A 7,500-nucleotide genomic window follows, 5' to 3' on the forward strand; every position below is an offset into this window, starting at 1 on the left:
TAATATTCTTAGCATTCCTAGAGCCTATGGCCACACCACACTGAATGCACCCGATCTCGTCTGATCTCGGAAGTTAAGCAGTGTTAGGCCTAGTTAGTACCTGGATGGGAGACCGCCTGGGAATACCAGGTGCTGTAGGCTTTTTTGTGCTCCAAGTTCAGGAAGTGAGCCCTTTCTCAATTGCCTTTCAAAACTGCAAGGTCTAGCCGACTAGATGCTTAAAAGTACAAAACTCACTAGGCCCAGAGCCTACGGCCACACCACACTGAATGCGCCTGATCTCGTCTGATCTCAGAAGCTAAGCAGTGTCGGGCCTAGTTAGTACCTGGATGGGAGACCGCCTGGGAATACCAGGTGCTGTAGGCTTTTTTGTACTCCAAGTTCAGGAAGTGAGCCATTTCTCAATTGCCTTTCAAAACTGCAAGGTCTAGCCGACTAGATGCTTAAAAGTACAAAACTCACAAGGCCCAGACCCTACGGCCACACCACACTGAATGCGCCCGATCTCGGAAGCTAAGCAGTGTCGGGCCTCGTTAGTATCTGGATGGGAGACCGCCTGGGAATACCAGGTGCTGTAGGCTTTTTTGTGCTCCAAGTTCAGGAAGTGAGCCCTTTCTCAATTGCCTTTTAAAACTGCAAGGTCTAGCCGACTAGATGCTTAAAAGTACAACACTCACTAGGCCCAGAGCCTACGGCCACACCACACTGAATGCGCCTGATCTCGTCTGATCTCAGAAGCTAAGCAGTGTCGGGCCTAGTTAGTACCTGGATGGGAGACCGCCTGGGAATACCAGGTGCTGTAGGCTTTTTTGTACTCCAAGTTCAGGAAGTGAGCCATTTCTCAATTGCCTTTCAAAACTGCAAGGTCTAGCCGACTAGATGCTTAAAAGTACAAAACTCACTAGGCCCAGAGCCTACGGCCACACCACACTGAATGCGCCCGATCTCGTCTGATCTCGGAAGCTAAGCAGTGTCGGGCCTAGTTAGTACCTGGATGGGAGACCACCTGGGAATACCAGGTGCTGTAGGCTTTTTTGTGCTCCAAGTTCAGGAAGTGAGCCATTTCACAATTTCCTTTCAAAACTGCAAGGTCTAGCCGACTAGATGCTTAAAAGTACAAACTCACTAGGCCCAGAGCCTACGGCCACACCACACTGAATGCGCCCGATCTCGGAAGCTAAGCAGGGTCGGGCCTAGTTAGTACCTGGATGGGAGACTGCCTGGGAATACCAGGTGCTGTAGGCTTTTTTTGTGCTCCCTGATTAGTAATTGCGCAACTTCTCAATTATTTTTCAAATTTGGTATGTTTCCAAAATAATTGTATCCCGTTTTATAGCGGAAATGTTGGACACCATCATGAGGGCTGGAGCTACCTTTTTACATAGAATTAGCATACAGGTAGTGTGTTCATGGGTAATAAATCAACTTTCACATGTAATGCAGTACAGAGAATATTGAGTCCTTCAAGAGGCATGAAAGAAAACCATTATTGTGTTGATTGTTCTCTCCACCTCCCTGCAACAGACACAGGATGGATGAATTAAAGTTATCCTACCAGACATAGGAGTCCTGAATGGGCCCACCAGTCTTATATATCTCGCCTGATCGAGCGATGAGCGTGGTATCATGTTGCAAGTGGCTGCATGGCTTAGCTTACTAAATGCAAATGCATAAGAGTAATATTCTTAGCATTCCTAGAGCCTACGGCCACACCACACTGAATGCACCCGATCTCGACTGATCTCGGAAGTTAAGCAGTGTCAGGCCTAGTTAGTACCTGGATGGGAGACCGCCTGGGAATACCAGGTGCTGTAGGCTTTTTTGTGCTCCAAGTTCAGGAAGTGAGCCCTTTCTCAATTGCCTTTTAAAACTGCAAGGTCTAGCCGACTAGATGCTTAAAAGTACAAAACTCACTAGGCCCAGAGCCTACGGCCACACCACACTGAATGTGACTGATCTCGTCTGATCTCAGAAGCTAAGCAGTGTCGGGCCTAGTTAGTACCTGGATGGAAGACCGCCTGGGAATACCAGGTGCTGTAGGCTTTTTTGTACTCCAAGTTCAGGAAGTGAGCCATTTCTCAATTGCCTTTCAAAACTGCAAGGTCTAGCCGACTAGATGCTTAAAAGTACAAAACTCACAAGAACCAGAGCCTACGGCCACACCACACTGAATGCGCCCGATCTCGTCTGATCTCGGAAGCTAAGCAGTGTCGGGCCTCGTTAGTACCTGGATGGGAGACCACCTGGGAATACCAGGTGCTGGAGGCTTTTTTGTGCTCCAAGTTCAGGAAGTGAGCCATTTCACAATTGCCTTTCAAAACTGCAAGGTCTAGCCGACTAGATGCTTAAAAGTACAAAACTCACTAGGCCCAGAGCCTACGGCCACACCACACTGATTGCGCCCGATCTCGTCTGATCTCGGAAGCTAAGCAGTGTCGGGCCTAGTTAGTACCTGGATGGGAGACCACCTGGGAATACCAGGTGCTGGAGGCTTTTTTGTGCTCCAAGTTCAGGAAGTGAGCCATTTCACAATTGCCTTTCAAAACTGCAAGGTCTAGCCGACTAGATGCTTAAAAGTACAAAACTCACTAGGCCCAGAGCCTACGGCCACACCACACTGAATGTGCCCGATCTCGGAAGCTAAGCAGGGTCAGGCCTAGTTAGTACCTGGATGGGAGACTGCCTGGGAATACCAGGTGCTGTAGGCTTTTTTGTGCTCCATGATTAGTAATTGCGCAACTTCTCAATTATTTTTCAAATTTGGTATGTTTCCAAAATAATTGTATCCCGTTTTATAGCGGAAATGTTGGACAACATCATGAGGGCTGGAGCTACCTTTTTACATAGAATTAGCATACAGGTAGTGTGTTCATGGGTAATAAATCGACTTTCACATGTAATGCAGTACAGAGAATATTGAGTCCTTCAAGAGGCATGAAAGAAAACCATTATTGTGTTGATTGTTCTCTCCACCTCCCTGCAACAGACACAGGATGGATGAATTAAAGTTATCCTACCAGACATAGGAGTCCTGAATGGGCCCACCAGTCTTATATATCTCGCCTGATCGAGCCTGATCGAGCGATGAGCGTGGTATCATGTTGCAAGTGGCTGCATGGCTTAGCTTACTAAATGCAAATGCATAAGAGTAATATTCTTAGCATTCCTAGAGCCTACGGCCACACCACACTGAATGCACCCGATCTCGACTGATCTCGGAAGTTAAGCAGTGTCAGGCCTAGTTAGTACCTGGATGGGAGACAACCTGGGAATACCAGGTGCTGTAGGCTTTTTTGTGCTCCAAGTTCAGGAAGTGAGCCCTTTCTCAATTGCCTTTTAAAACTGCAAGGTCTAGCCGACTAGATGCTTAAAAGTACAAAACTCACTAGGCCCAGAGCCTACGGCCACACCACACTGAATGTGCCTGATCTCGTCTGATCTCAGAAGCTAAGCAGTGTCGGGCCTAGTTAGTACCTGGATGGAAGACCGCCTGGGAATACCAGGTGCTGTAGGCTTTTTTGTACTCCAAGTTCAGGAAGTGAGCCATTTCTCAATTGCCTTTCAAAACTGCAAGGTCTAGCCGACTAGATGCTTAAAAGTACAAAACTCACAAGAACCAGAGCCTACGGCCACAGCACACTGAATGCGCCCGATCTCGTCTGATCTCGGAAGCTAAGCAGTGTCGGGCCTCGTTAGTACCTGGATGGGAGACCGCCTGGGAATACCAGGTGCTGTAGGCTTTTTTGTGCTCCAAGTTCAGGAAGTGAGCCATTTCTCAATTGCCTTTCAAAACTGCAAGGTCTAGCTGACTAGATGCTTAAAAGTACAAAACTCACTAGGCCCAGAGCCTACGGCCACACCACACTGATTGCTCCCGATCTCGTCTGATCTCGGAAGCTAAGCAGTGTCGGGCCTAGTTAGTACCTGGATGGGAGACCACCTGGGAATACCAGGTGCTGTAGGCTTTTTTGTGCTCCAAGTTCAGGAAGTGAGCCATTTCTCAATTGCCTTTCAAAACTGCAAGGTCTAGCCGACTAGATGCTTAAAAGTACAAAACTCACTAGGCCCAGAGCCTACGGCCACACCACACTGAATGCGCCCGATCTCGTCTGATCTCGGAAGCTAAGCAGTGTCGGGCCTAGTTAGTACCTGGATGGGAGACCACCTGGGAATACCAGGTGCTGTAGGCTTTTTTGTGCTCCAAGTTCAGGAAGTGAGCCATTTCTCAATTGCCTTTCAAAATTGCAAGGTCTAGCTGACTAGATGCTTAAAAGTACAAAACTCACTAGGCCCAGAGCCTACGGCCACACCACACTGATTGCGCCCGATCTCGTCTGATCTCGGAAGCTAAGCAGTGTCGGGCCTCGTTAGTACCTGGATGGGAGACCGCCTGGGAATACCAGGTGCTGTAGGCTTTTTTGTGCTCCAAGTTCAGGAAGTGAGCCATTTCTCAATTGCCTTTCAAAACTGCAAGGTCTAGCTGACTAGATGCTTAAAAGTACAAAACTCACTAGGCCCAGAGCCTACGGCCACACCACACTGATTGCGCCCGATCTCGTCTGATCTCGGAAGCTAAGCAGTGTCAGGCCTAGTTAGTACCTGGATGGGAGACCACCTGGGAATACCAGGTGCTGTAGGCTTTTTTGTGCTCCAAGTTCAGGAAGTGAGCCATTTCACAATTGCCTTTCAAAACTGCAAGGTCTAGCCGACTAGATGCTTAAAAGTACAAAACTCACTAGGCCCAGAGCCTACGGCCACACCACACTGAATGCGCCCGATCTCGGAAGCTAAGCAGAGTCAGGCCTAGTTAGTATCTGGATGGGAGACTGCCTGGGAATACCAGGTGCTGTAGGCTTTTTTGTGCTCCATGATTAGTAATTGCGCAACTTCTCAATTATTTTTCAAATTTGGTATGTTTCCAAAATAATTGTATCCCGTTTTATAGCGGAAATGTTGGACAACATCATGAGGGCTGGAGCTACCTTTTTACATAGAATTAGCATACAGGTAGTGTGTTCATGGGTAATAAATCGACTTTCACATGTAATGCAGTACAGAGAATATTGAGTCCTTCAAGAGGCATGAAAGAAAACCATTATTGTGTTGATTGTTCTCTCCACCTCCCTGCAACAGACACAGGATGGATGAATTAAAGTTATCCTACCAGACATAGGAGTCCTGAATGGGCCCACCAGTCTTATATATCTCGCCTGATCGAGCCTGATCGAGCGATGAGCGTGGTATCATGTTGCAAGTGGCTGCATGGCTTAGCTTACTAAATGCAAATGCATAAGAGTAATATTCTTAGCATTCCTAGAGCCTATGGCCACACCACACTGAATGCACCCGATCTCGTCTGATCTCGGAAGTTAAGCAGTGTTAGGCCTAGTTAGTACCTGGATGGGAGACCGCCTGGGAATACCAGGTGCTGTAGGCTTTTTTGTGCTCCAAGTTCAGGAAGTGAGCCCTTTCTCATTGCCTTTCAAAACTGCAAGGTCTAGCCAACTAGATGCTTAAAAGTCCAAAACTCACTAGGCCCAGAGCCTACGGCCACACCACACTGAATGCGCCTGATCTCGTCTGATCTCAGAAGCTAAGCAGTGTCGGGCCTAGTTAGTACCTGGATGGGAGACCGCCTGGGAATACCAGGTGCTGTAGGCTTTTTTGTACTCCAAGTTCAGGAAGTGAGCCATTTCTCAATTGCCTTTCAAAACTGCAAGGTCTAGCCGACTAGATGCTTAAAAGTACAAAACTCACAAGGCCCAGACCCTACGGCCACACCACACTGAATGCGCCCGATCTCGGAAACTAAGCAGTGTCGGGCCTCGTTAGTATCTGGATGGGAGACCGCCTGGGAATACCAGGTGCTGTAGGCTTTTTTGTGCTCCAAGTTCAGGAAGTGAGCCCTTTCTCAATTGCCTTTTAAAACTGCAAGGTCTAGCCGACTAGATGCTTAAAAGTACAACACTCACTAGGCCCAGAGCCTACGGCCACACCACACTGAATGCGCCTGATCTCGTCTGATCTCAGAAGCTAAGCAGTGTCGGGCCTAGTTAGTACCTGGATGGGAGACCGCCTGGGAATACCAGGTGCTGTAGGCTTTTTTGTACTCCAAGTTCAGGAAGTGAGCCATTTCTCAATTGCCTTTCAAAACTGCAAGGTCTAGCCGACTAGATGCTTAAAAGTACAAAACTCACTAGGCCCAGAGCCTACGGCCACACCACACTGAATGCGCCCGATCTCGTCTGATCTCGGAAGCTAAGCAGTGTCGGGCCTAGTTAGTACCTGGATGGGAGACCACCTGGGAATACCAGGTGCTGTAGGCTTTTTTGTGCTCCAAGTTCAGGAAGTGAGCCATTTCACAATTGCCTTTCAAAACTGCAAGGTCTAGCCGACTAGATGCTTAAAAGTACAAACTCACTAGGCCCAGAGCCTACGGCCACACCACACTGAATGCGCCCGATCTCGTCTGATCTCGGAAGCTAAGCAGTGTCGGGCCTAGTTAGTACCTGGATGGGAGACCACCTGGGAATACCAGGTGCTGTAGGCTTTTTTGTGCTCCAAGTTCAGGAAGTGAGCCATTTCACAATTGCCTTTCAAAACTGCAAGGTCTAGCCGACTAGATGCTTAAAAGTACAAACTCACTAGGCCCAGAGCCTACGGCCACACCACACTGAATGCGCCCGATCTCGTCTGATCTCGGAAGCTAAGCAGGGTCGGGCCTAGTTAGTACCTGGATGGGAGACTGCCTGGGAATACCAGGTGCTGTAGGCTTTTTTTGTGCTCCATGATTAGTAATTGCGCAACTTCTCAATTATTTTTCAAATTTGGTATGTTTCCAAAATAATTGTATCCCGTTTTATAGCGGAAATGTTGGACAACATCATGAGGGCTGGAGCTACCTTTTTACATAGAATTAGCATACAGGTAGTGTGTTCATGGGTAATAAATCAACTTTCACATGTAATGCAGTACAGAGAATATTGAGTCCTTCAAGAGGCATGAAAGAAAACCATTATTGTGTTGATTGTTCTCTCCACCTCCCTGCAACAGACACAGGATGGATGAATTAAAGTTATCCTACCAGACATAGGAGTCCTGAATGGGCCCACCAGTCTTATATATCTCGCCTGATCGAGCCTGATCGAGCGATGAGCGTGGTATCATGTTGCAAGTGGCTGCATGGCTTAGCTTACTAAATGCAAATGCATAAGAGTAATATTCTTAGCATTCCTAGAGCCTACGGCCACACCACACTGAATGCACCCGATCTCGACTGATCTCGGAAGTTAAGCAGTGTCAGGCCTAGTTAGTACCTGGATGGGAGACCGCCTGGGAATACCAGGTGCTGTAGGCTTTTTTGTGCTCCAAGTTCAGGAAGTGAGCCCTTTCTCAATTGCCTTTTAAAACTGCAAGGTCTAGCCGACTAGATGCTTAAAAGTACAAAACTCACAAGAACCAGAGCCTACGGCCACACCACACAGAATGCGCCCGATCTCG

General features: G+C 47.9%; 23 non-coding genes and 5 pseudogenes across 23 annotated transcripts in view; all 28 read left to right on the forward strand.

The window, feature by feature from the left end:
• Positions 1–22: 22 nt before the first annotated feature.
• LOC138549494 (5S ribosomal RNA) lies at positions 23–141 on the forward strand. Its single transcript, XR_011293277.1, has one exon. It is a non-coding gene; the product is annotated as a 5S ribosomal RNA (ribosomal RNA).
• A 106-nt stretch (positions 142–247) lies between these two features.
• On the forward strand, positions 248–366 carry LOC138542009 (5S ribosomal RNA). Its single transcript, XR_011290000.1, has one exon. It is a non-coding gene; the product is annotated as a 5S ribosomal RNA (ribosomal RNA).
• Positions 367–472: 106 nt separating this feature from the next.
• LOC138544407 (5S ribosomal RNA) lies at positions 473–581 on the forward strand (annotated as a pseudogene).
• A 106-nt stretch (positions 582–687) lies between these two features.
• LOC138542020 (5S ribosomal RNA) lies at positions 688–806 on the forward strand. The gene has a single exon (XR_011290011.1). It is a non-coding gene; the product is annotated as a 5S ribosomal RNA (ribosomal RNA).
• A 106-nt stretch (positions 807–912) lies between these two features.
• Positions 913–1,031, forward strand: LOC138549639 (5S ribosomal RNA). Its single transcript, XR_011293416.1, has one exon. It is a non-coding gene; the product is annotated as a 5S ribosomal RNA (ribosomal RNA).
• A 105-nt stretch (positions 1,032–1,136) lies between these two features.
• Positions 1,137–1,245, forward strand: LOC138543539 (5S ribosomal RNA; annotated as a pseudogene).
• A 454-nt stretch (positions 1,246–1,699) lies between these two features.
• Positions 1,700–1,818, forward strand: LOC138538711 (5S ribosomal RNA). Its single transcript, XR_011286800.1, has one exon. It is a non-coding gene; the product is annotated as a 5S ribosomal RNA (ribosomal RNA).
• A 106-nt stretch (positions 1,819–1,924) lies between these two features.
• Positions 1,925–2,043, forward strand: LOC138542152 (5S ribosomal RNA). The gene has a single exon (XR_011290140.1). It is a non-coding gene; the product is annotated as a 5S ribosomal RNA (ribosomal RNA).
• Positions 2,044–2,149: 106 nt separating this feature from the next.
• On the forward strand, positions 2,150–2,268 carry LOC138541220 (5S ribosomal RNA). Its single transcript, XR_011289232.1, has one exon. It is a non-coding gene; the product is annotated as a 5S ribosomal RNA (ribosomal RNA).
• A 106-nt stretch (positions 2,269–2,374) lies between these two features.
• Positions 2,375–2,493, forward strand: LOC138540584 (5S ribosomal RNA). The gene has a single exon (XR_011288627.1). It is a non-coding gene; the product is annotated as a 5S ribosomal RNA (ribosomal RNA).
• Positions 2,494–2,599: 106 nt separating this feature from the next.
• LOC138546438 (5S ribosomal RNA) lies at positions 2,600–2,708 on the forward strand (annotated as a pseudogene).
• Positions 2,709–3,171: 463 nt separating this feature from the next.
• On the forward strand, positions 3,172–3,290 carry LOC138542473 (5S ribosomal RNA). Its single transcript, XR_011290453.1, has one exon. It is a non-coding gene; the product is annotated as a 5S ribosomal RNA (ribosomal RNA).
• A 106-nt stretch (positions 3,291–3,396) lies between these two features.
• LOC138539937 (5S ribosomal RNA) lies at positions 3,397–3,515 on the forward strand. Its single transcript, XR_011287996.1, has one exon. It is a non-coding gene; the product is annotated as a 5S ribosomal RNA (ribosomal RNA).
• A 106-nt stretch (positions 3,516–3,621) lies between these two features.
• On the forward strand, positions 3,622–3,740 carry LOC138541569 (5S ribosomal RNA). Its single transcript, XR_011289572.1, has one exon. It is a non-coding gene; the product is annotated as a 5S ribosomal RNA (ribosomal RNA).
• A 106-nt stretch (positions 3,741–3,846) lies between these two features.
• Positions 3,847–3,965, forward strand: LOC138548460 (5S ribosomal RNA). Its single transcript, XR_011292262.1, has one exon. It is a non-coding gene; the product is annotated as a 5S ribosomal RNA (ribosomal RNA).
• Positions 3,966–4,071: 106 nt separating this feature from the next.
• On the forward strand, positions 4,072–4,190 carry LOC138549651 (5S ribosomal RNA). Its single transcript, XR_011293427.1, has one exon. It is a non-coding gene; the product is annotated as a 5S ribosomal RNA (ribosomal RNA).
• A 106-nt stretch (positions 4,191–4,296) lies between these two features.
• LOC138537063 (5S ribosomal RNA) lies at positions 4,297–4,415 on the forward strand. The gene has a single exon (XR_011285212.1). It is a non-coding gene; the product is annotated as a 5S ribosomal RNA (ribosomal RNA).
• Positions 4,416–4,521: 106 nt separating this feature from the next.
• On the forward strand, positions 4,522–4,640 carry LOC138539138 (5S ribosomal RNA). Its single transcript, XR_011287215.1, has one exon. It is a non-coding gene; the product is annotated as a 5S ribosomal RNA (ribosomal RNA).
• A 106-nt stretch (positions 4,641–4,746) lies between these two features.
• LOC138546762 (5S ribosomal RNA) lies at positions 4,747–4,855 on the forward strand (annotated as a pseudogene).
• Positions 4,856–5,318: 463 nt separating this feature from the next.
• LOC138549496 (5S ribosomal RNA) lies at positions 5,319–5,437 on the forward strand. The gene has a single exon (XR_011293278.1). It is a non-coding gene; the product is annotated as a 5S ribosomal RNA (ribosomal RNA).
• Positions 5,438–5,542: 105 nt separating this feature from the next.
• On the forward strand, positions 5,543–5,661 carry LOC138542032 (5S ribosomal RNA). The gene has a single exon (XR_011290022.1). It is a non-coding gene; the product is annotated as a 5S ribosomal RNA (ribosomal RNA).
• A 106-nt stretch (positions 5,662–5,767) lies between these two features.
• Positions 5,768–5,876, forward strand: LOC138546850 (5S ribosomal RNA; annotated as a pseudogene).
• Positions 5,877–5,982: 106 nt separating this feature from the next.
• LOC138542043 (5S ribosomal RNA) lies at positions 5,983–6,101 on the forward strand. The gene has a single exon (XR_011290033.1). It is a non-coding gene; the product is annotated as a 5S ribosomal RNA (ribosomal RNA).
• Positions 6,102–6,207: 106 nt separating this feature from the next.
• On the forward strand, positions 6,208–6,326 carry LOC138549663 (5S ribosomal RNA). The gene has a single exon (XR_011293438.1). It is a non-coding gene; the product is annotated as a 5S ribosomal RNA (ribosomal RNA).
• Positions 6,327–6,431: 105 nt separating this feature from the next.
• LOC138549674 (5S ribosomal RNA) lies at positions 6,432–6,550 on the forward strand. The gene has a single exon (XR_011293449.1). It is a non-coding gene; the product is annotated as a 5S ribosomal RNA (ribosomal RNA).
• Positions 6,551–6,655: 105 nt separating this feature from the next.
• Positions 6,656–6,774, forward strand: LOC138540704 (5S ribosomal RNA). Its single transcript, XR_011288741.1, has one exon. It is a non-coding gene; the product is annotated as a 5S ribosomal RNA (ribosomal RNA).
• A 464-nt stretch (positions 6,775–7,238) lies between these two features.
• LOC138538712 (5S ribosomal RNA) lies at positions 7,239–7,357 on the forward strand. Its single transcript, XR_011286801.1, has one exon. It is a non-coding gene; the product is annotated as a 5S ribosomal RNA (ribosomal RNA).
• Positions 7,358–7,463: 106 nt separating this feature from the next.
• LOC138540944 (5S ribosomal RNA) overlaps positions 7,464–7,500 on the forward strand; it is a 119-nt gene continuing 82 nt past the window's right edge. Inside the window, exon 1 of the ribosomal RNA XR_011288967.1 lies at positions 7,464–7,500. This exon is cut by the window's right edge and continues 82 nt beyond it. This is a non-coding gene — a ribosomal RNA (5S ribosomal RNA).

The sequence above is a fragment of the Ambystoma mexicanum genome, unplaced genomic scaffold (assembly GCF_040938575.1).
Source record: "Ambystoma mexicanum isolate Mex_15411 unplaced genomic scaffold, UKY_AmexF1_1 Mex_scaf10, whole genome shotgun sequence".
NCBI lineage: Eukaryota > Metazoa > Chordata > Amphibia > Caudata > Ambystomatidae > Ambystoma > Ambystoma mexicanum.